Raw genomic sequence first — 8,822 nt, 5'->3', positions numbered from 1 at the left:
ATTTCAATAGCTCCAGCATGCCAATTGTGGTTCCATGTGCTGTTCAACAGAGCAAAGAACACAAACTGGAAGTGCAGTTTTTGTTGTTGAAAATGTATGCTATACCCCATCCACACTGAAGAGGCTCTGAAATGTAAATCAACCAGAAAGTTAAACTGTGAAATGTTTCATACTTAATTGAAGTTGTGTCTGTTGACATTTTGGAAAAGATTAAAGGTCTACAATTTGTTAAATTTGTCAATATTACATTTTTATTCATTGATTTACTGGCCACCATTACTGTGGTTACATATTCAGTATATGTATTGACCAGCAAACCCACTGCAGCCTACCTCACTAGCTCACTCTGCATCCCTGCTTTGGACAATGCTTTGGACAATGACTCTCGTACTTTGCACTTTTCCTTTATGGTTGATATTAATGATGAAAGGAGATATTATCTGTCTCTCTCCTATTGTGTACCACAGTTAGATAATGTGGAAAAATAAAAACAGGGAAAATAAGTACTTAGAACGACGAATTATTGTAGATAAATATTAAAGAAAAGGGTAAACAAAACACTGGACTGAACCCCCTAATTGTCATACTAATATTAATCTACAACAATATTGTCACGTTTTTTCAAAATCGAACCCAGAAGCAGACCAGGACAAAGAGAGTAGGAAGAAGGTGAGTATTTATTTACAAGTGAATGTGAATGGGTAGATATATCCAGGTGGCGTAGCGGGCAGCGGTGGTGAGTTGATGGGAGTAAATAGGTGGATCCAATGGGGTAGCGGAATCCTCCGACGACCAGGCGGGAATGGGGTAAATGATCCGGGTGAGAAACTGAAGACAGAACAAACGGAGGTAAGTTTAAGGCAAGCAATACGTAAAAAACAACAAAACAAATTCTATCCAACTTGAGGCTGATACTATGGCACAACATACTGTTCATGGCTAACGATCCGGCAGGGAATGGATGTCAGGTCCGGGCTTATGAAGAGGAGAGATGATGATCAGGACCAGGTGTGCAGATAGCTGATGGGATACAGGTGCGGGTAATCAGAACTCCCAACTGGCTACCTTGCCCGGAAACCAGACAGGGTGCGTTCCAGGACGCTGGAAAAAACACTCCAGGACAGAACACAGGCAAAAAACAGACTCAGGAAACGGGATTCGTGACAGTTACGTTACATCCTCATTTTAAAATTGATTTAAAAAAATGTCCTTTATCAGTCTACACACAATACCCCATAATGACAAAAAGAAAACAGGCTTGTAGAAATATTTGCTAATTTATTTAAAATAAAAAACAGAAATACCTTATTTACATACGTATTCAGACCCTTTGCTAAATTGAGCTGAGTTGCATCCTGTCTCCATTGATCATCCTGTAGATGTTTCTACAACTTGATTGGAGTCAACCTGTGGTAAATTCAATTGATTAGACATGATTTGGAAAGGCACACACCTGGCTATATAAGGTCCCACATTTGACAGTTCATGTCATAGCAAAAACCAAGTCATGAGGTCGAAGGAAGCCACTCCTCAGTAAAAGGCACATGACAGCCCACTTAGAGTTTGCCAAAAAGCAACTAAAAGACTCTCAGTCCATGAGAAACAAGATTCTCTGGTCTGATGAAACCAAGATTGAACTCTTTGGCCTGAATGCCAAGTGTCACGTCTAGAGGAAACCTGGCAGTCATCCCTACGGTGAAGCACGGTGGTGGCAGCATCATGCTGTGGGGATGTTTTTCAGTGGCAGGGACTTGGAGACTAGTCGGGATAGAGGGAAAGATGAACGGAGCAAAGTACAGATAGATCCTTGATGAAAACCTGCTCCAGAGCACTCAGGACCTCAGACTGAGGCGATGGTTCCCCGTTCCAACAGTATAATGAACCTAAGCACACAGCAAATACAATGCAGGAGTGGCTTTGAGTCTCTGAATGTCCTTGAGTGGCCCAGCCAGAGCCCAGACTTGAACCCGATCTAACATCTCTGGAGAGACCTGAAAATAGCTGTGCAGCAACGCTCCCCATCGAATCTGACAGAGCTTGAGAGGGTCTGCTGAGAAGAATGTTAGAAACTCCCCAAATACGTGTGCCAAGCTTGCAGCATCATACCCAAGAACACGCTAGGTTGTAATCGCTGCCAAAGGTGCTTCAACAAAGTACTGAGTAAAGGGTCTGAATACTTATGTAAATGTGATATTCTCATTATTGTTTTAAATACATTTGCTAAATTTTATTTCATTTGTGTATATTGATGAGAAGAAAAAACAAACAATTTTATACATTTTAGAATAAGGCTGTAACATAACAAAATGTGGAAAAAGTCAAGCGTTCTGAATACTTTCCAAACTCCCCCTTTTATCAGGCTTGTATTGTATCAGGCTTGTATTGAGCTTGTGAACCTCTCCGTGCGTAAATAAAGATTGCTTAATTTACTTTGAGTTCGAGTCCTTGAATTTCCATGACAATTCTGGCACCACAAACTAGATATTAGTGTGAAGGAGGAATTTGTGAAGAATGAATATCTAAACCCTTGTATTATAAAATAAATAATGCAATAAAAAATACACAAAATACAACATTGGACCAATAATGCAAATGTTGTTTTTAGGGAGATATGACTGCATTTTACAATAACTACAGTATTGCCAATTATTGTTAAAGTGTTAAAGTGTGCCTGTTTCAGGACAGGGAACTAAGAGAGAGGATGGGCACAAGCAAAGAAATGAGAACAGCCTGTATCCAGCACTTTCAACAGCCCCACCGGGGGCACAGTCCTTACTGCAGCCTCAACCACTGCAGTCCCTGAGCTTTCTCCAAGACCAAGCCATAGTGGGACAAGATCAAGTGCCACCACCCTACCAGTCACCTCAACCAACTCCACAAAGACACGTTTTGGGAACTCCAGGTGAGCATAATTACTTGTTGACTGGACTGGATCTTGCAAAGCCGCAGCGACACAGAAATCCACCAGTATGCTTTGAAGATTATGTAGACTATGATGGATGACCACTGACCCCCATGCCACCCCTTTCACCAGCCACACAATAATTAGTATTCAATAGGCACCTCATACAATACCCCAACCCATAGGGAGGAGCACACTGTGCAAAATTAATATTAATCTCTCCTATGACGCAGATGGCTCCAATAAGTCACCAACAAATGGAATTTTCCAATGTATGGCACAGTCCCTCTATGCCTGGCATTTGGAAGATGCAGGCGTGGAAGACAAATTCTGAGGGATGTCTCTTACAGTTGCGTCGTACTGCGGCACACCTAGCGGTGAGCCGCAGGACTCTGTGGCACTTTATTTAAGTGTAAGCCATTGTTGCCATTAATGCTTGTTACTGATAGTTTGACCACCAGAGGGCATCTTTGAGAAGCATTTGACTTTTTAAAATATTGTCTGTACTAGAGAATTTAACCTTTTAGGGGGCAGTATTTTCGTTTTTGGCAACAACAAAAAAACGTACCCATTTGATTAGGATAGAAAACCTAAAACTGTAAAAAAAATATAGTCTGTGAGTATAACAGAACTGATATTGTAGTCGAAAACCTGAGGAAAATCCAATCAGGAAGTGCCTCTTATTTTGAAACCTCTCTGTTCCTATGCATGCCTATCCTCCATTTAAAGGGATATCAACCAGATTCCTTTTTCTATGGCTTCCCTAAGGTGTCAACAGTCTTTAGACATAGTTTCAGGCTTTTATTTTGAAAAATGAGCGTGAAAGATCACATTGCGTAAGTGGATAGGTGGGGGCGCTCAGAGTGAGTTTTGCACTGCAGAGTAAAGCGGCCATTGTTTCTCCCGGTGTTATTGAAAAACATACACACTCGGATGATATATTAATGAATATATATTTTTAAAACAACCTGAGGATTGATTATAAAAACATTTGACACGTTTCTGTGGACATTATGGATATTATTTGTAATTTTCAGGAAAATATGGCGCTGTACAACGTGACCGGTTGGGAGTAGGCTACAGTACTAAGAGTAAAATAATCCTAACATCTAATTTTAGTCTAACCAATACCCAAACGGAGATTCAGTGAAAATAAAATCTCATTGATTTATCAAGACATGCTTGTCTCTGTAATGGTTTTCATGCGGTGAAAGAGAGTCGGACCAAAATGCAGCGTGTAGATTGCGATCCATGTTTAATGAACAAAACGTAACACGAATCTAAATACAAACACTACAAAACAAAGAACGTAACGAAAACCGAAACAGCCTATACGAGTGTAAACTAACACAGATACAGGAACAAGGACACTAAGGACAATCACCCACGACACACACAAATAATATGGCTGCCTAAATATGGTTCCCAATCAGAGACAACGATAAACACCTGCCTCTGATTGAGGACCACTTCAGACAGCCATAGACTTAACTAGAACACCCCACTAAGCTACAAACCCAATACCAACACACCACATACAAAAACCCCATGCCACACCCTGGCCTGACCAAATAAATGAAGATAAACACAAAATACCTCGACCAGGGCATGACAGAACCCCCCCCCCCCCCCCCACCCCCTAAGGTGCGGACTCCCGGACGCACCTCAAAACAATAGGGAGGATCCGGGTGGGCGTCTGTCCATGGTGGCGGCTCCGGCGCGGGACGTGGACCCCACTAAATCACCGTCTTAGTCCCTCCTCCTCGCGTCCTTGGATAGTCCACCCTCGCCGCCGACCATGGCCTAGTAGTCCTCACCCAGAACCCCACTGGACTGAGGAGCAGATCGGGACTGAGGGGCAGCTCGGGACTGAGGCAGCTCGGGACTGAGGGGAAGCTCGGGACAGAGGGGCAGCTCGGGACAGAGGGGCAGCTCGGGACTAAGGGGAAGCTCGGGACTGAGTGGAAGCTCGGGACTGAGGGGCAGCTCAGGACAGAGGGGCAGCTCAGGACAGAGGGGCAGCTCGGGACTAAGGGGAAGCTCGGGACTGAGGGGAAGCTCGGGACTGAGGGGAAGCTCAGCACTGAGAGGAAGCTCAGCACTGAGAGGAAGCTCAGGCAGGTAGTTGGCTCCGGCAGATCCTGGCTGGCTGGTGGATCTGGAAGAGTCTGGTTGACTGGCGGATCTGGAAGAGTCTGGTTGACTGGCAGATCTGGAAGAGTCTGGTTGACTAGCAGATCTGGAAGTGTCTGGCTGACTGGCAGATCTGGAATAGTCTGGGTGACTGGCAGATCTGGAAGAGTCTGGCTGACTGGCAGATCTGGAAGAGACTGGCTGACTGGCGGATCTGGAAGAGTCTGGCGGATCTGGAAGAGTCTGACTGACTGGCGGATCCTGGCAGACTGACGGATCTGGCTGCTCCATGCTGACTGGCGGCTCTGGCTGCTCCACACTCACTGGCGGCTCTGGCTGCTCCATGTAGGCTGACAGCTCTGGCGGCTTCTTACAAACTGGCAGCTCTGGCGGCTCCGTGCAGACTGGCAGCTCCATGCAGACTGGCAGCTCCTTGCAGACTGGCAGCTCCTTGCAGACTGGCAGCTCTGGCTGCTCCATACAGGCTGGCAGCTCTGGCTGCTTCATGCAGACGGACATCTCTGGCTGCTTCATGCAGGCTGGCAGCTCTGGCTGCTCCATGCAGGCTGGCAGCTCTGGCTGCGCTGAACAGGCAGGAGACTCCAGCAGCGCAGGAGAGGAGGAAGGCTCTAGCTGCGCTGAACAGGCGGGACACTCCAGCAGCGCAGGAGAGGAGGAAGGCTCTGGCTGCGCTGAACAGGCGAGGCGCACAGTAGGTCTGATGCGTGCTGCTGGCACTGGTGGTACTGGGCCGAGGACACGCACAGGAAGCCTGGTGCGGGGAGCTGCCACCGGAGGGCTGGGGTGTGGAGGTGGTACTGGGTAGACCGGACCGTGCAGGCGCACTGGAGCTCTTGAGCACCGAGCCTGCCCAACCTTACCTGGTTGAATACTCCCGGTTGCTCTGCCAGTGCGGCAAGGTGGAATAGCCCGCACTGGGCTATGCAGGCGAACCGGGGACACCGAGTGTAAGGCCATTGCCATGTAAGCCGGCCCAAGGAGACGCACTGGGGGCCAGATGCGTAGAGCCGGCTTCATGGCATTTGGCTCGTCGCTCAATCTAGCCCGGCCAATACGCGGAGCTGGAATAGAATGCACCGGGCTATGCACCCGCACCAGAGACACCGTGTGCACCACAGCATAACACGGTGCCTGCCCGGTCTCTCTAGCCCCCCGGTAACCACAGGAAGTTGGCGCAGGTCTCCTACCTAGCGTCGCCATACTCCCTGTGAGCCCCCCCAATAAATTTTTGGGGCTGACTGCCGGGCGCCAAACGCGTCGCCGCGCTGCCTCCTCATACCTGCGCCTCTCAGCTCTCGCCGCCTCTAGTTCTTCTTTGGGGCGGCGATATTCTCCAGGCTGATCCCAAGGTCCTTCTCCGAATAATTCCTCCTCCCATGTCGATACCTCCTTTTGTTGCTCCTTGGGGCGGCTAGACTCCCCTGGTTTAGCCCACGGTCCTCTCCCGTCGAGGATTTCCTCCCAAGTCCAAAAGTCCTTTTTACGCTGCTCCTGCTGCTGCCTTTGCTGTTTCTCCTGTGGCTCCTGCCTGTTGACACGCTGCTTGGTCCGTTTGTGGTGGGTGATTCTGTAACGCTTTTCATGCGGTGAAAGAGAGTCGGACCAAAATGCAACGTGTAGATTGCGATCCATGTTTAATGAACAAAACGTAACACGAATCTAAATACAAACACTACAAAACAAAGAACGTAACGAAAACCGAAACAGCCTATACGAGTGTAAACTAACACAGATACAGGAACAAGGACACTAAGGACAATCACCCACGACACACACAAATAATATGGCTGCCTAAATATGGTTCCCAATCAGAGACAACGATAAACACCTGCCTCTGATTGAGAACCACTTCAGACAGCCATAGACTTAACTAGAACACCCCACTAAGCTACAAACCCAATACCAACACACCACATACAAAAACCCCATGCCACACCCTGGCCTGACCAAATAAATGAAGATAAACACAAAATACCTCGACCAGGGCGTGACAGTCTCAGAGCAGCGCGAAACGGTGCTGAAATAGTTGACCACATATGGGTAGGCTGTTTTGATCCAAGATGGCGTAGCAGTAAGACGTGTAAGACGTGTCGTGTCCCTTGTCCCGTGTATATTTCGTCTTTTTTCATTTTTACATATTTTTTCTTCGCATATCTTTTAAAACATTTCGCTAAACCTCAGCTTCCAAATACTCTCCTTCAATCCGCCTCACCCAATGTAGCTATTTTTCTTTTTTCCTAAAGTATTTAGTATTTATATTTACCTCGGAACCGGAACCCCTCAACTGAAGCTAGCCAGCTAACTACCAGCTATGCTAGCGGTCTTCAGCTAACCGGTCATCAGCTAACCTTTAGCACGAAAAGCTCACGCGACTCTAACCAGAGCATAACGGACCTATTTATTTATTTATTTTTTTACCCCCGGATTCCCGCCGCAAACGGAACATCTGGATCTTCACAACTAGTTATTTAGCTAAACCGCAACCCCGGACGATTACTGCTGGCTAGCGCTTCCACCCACTTAGCCTGAAGCTAGCCCCGCCAGAGCCCCTGTGCTACCTCCGTAGGATACTCCTGGGCTACAATACCTACCACCGTAGCATACTCCTGGGCTACAATTACCCGGACCCACGACCGGTCTATCGATGTCACCGCATGTAGAGGAATAAACAGACTCACCCCATCGCGACGTCCCCCTAAGGCTAACTCTCTAGCCCTTGCTATCCCCTGGCTTGCTATTTCGGCCTGCTAACTGCTACCTTGTTTAGCCCCGGCCTACTAACTGTTAGCTTGTTAGCACAGGCCTGCTAACCCGTCTGAATCGCCTCGTCCCAAACACTCACTGGACCCATATTTACTCTTTATCTCTTTCCGATTTTTAATTTGTTTATACCTTCCGGTAACCTGCCTCACCCAATGTGACACGGAATCGCTATTATTGTTAATTTTTAGAACACACTCAAGAACCTCCAGAAGCTAACTAGCTAACTAGCTACAAGCTATTTAGTCATTGTTAGTTTTTTAAACCTGGATAACACTCACTAATCCAGCTTCCCTGCCCCCTGGACACTGATCACCTGGCTACATAGCTGATGCACGCTGGACTGTCCATTAATCACGGTACCTCATTCTGCTTGTTTATGTTTTATCTGTCGGCCCCGTTGCCTAGTCAATGCCATTTTACCTGCTGTTGTTGTGCTAGTTGATTAGCTGTTGTTGTCTCACCTACTGTTTAAGCTAGCTTTCCCAATTCAACACCTGTGATTACTGTATGCCTCGCAGTATGTCTCTCTCAAATGTCAATATGCCTTGTATACTGTTTTTCAGGTTAGTTATCATTGTTTTAGTTCACAATGGAGCGCCTAGTTCCACTCTTCATACCCCTGATACCTCCTTTGTCCCACCTCCCACACATGCGGTGACCTCACCCATTACAACTAGCATGTCCAGAGATACAACCTCTCTCATCATCACCCAGTGCCTGGGCTTACCTCCGCTGTACCCGCACCCCACCATACCCCTGTCTGCACATTATGCCCTGAATATATTCTACCATGCCCAGAAACCTGCTCCTCTTATTCTCTGTCCCCAATGCTCTAGGCGACCAGTTTTGATAGCCTTTAGCCGCACCCTCATACTACTCCTTCTCTGTTCCGTGGGTGATGTGGAGGTAAACCCAGGCCCTGCATGTCCCCAGGCACCCTCATTTGTTGACTTCTGTGATCGAAAAAGCCTTGGTTTCATGCATGTCAACATCAGAAGCCTCC

The sequence above is a fragment of the Oncorhynchus masou genome, chromosome 32, assembly GCF_036934945.1.
Source record: "Oncorhynchus masou masou isolate Uvic2021 chromosome 32, UVic_Omas_1.1, whole genome shotgun sequence".
In the NCBI taxonomy this organism is placed as follows: Eukaryota; Metazoa; Chordata; class Actinopteri; order Salmoniformes; family Salmonidae; genus Oncorhynchus; species Oncorhynchus masou.
Note: the sequence above shows the minus strand (reverse complement) of the source record.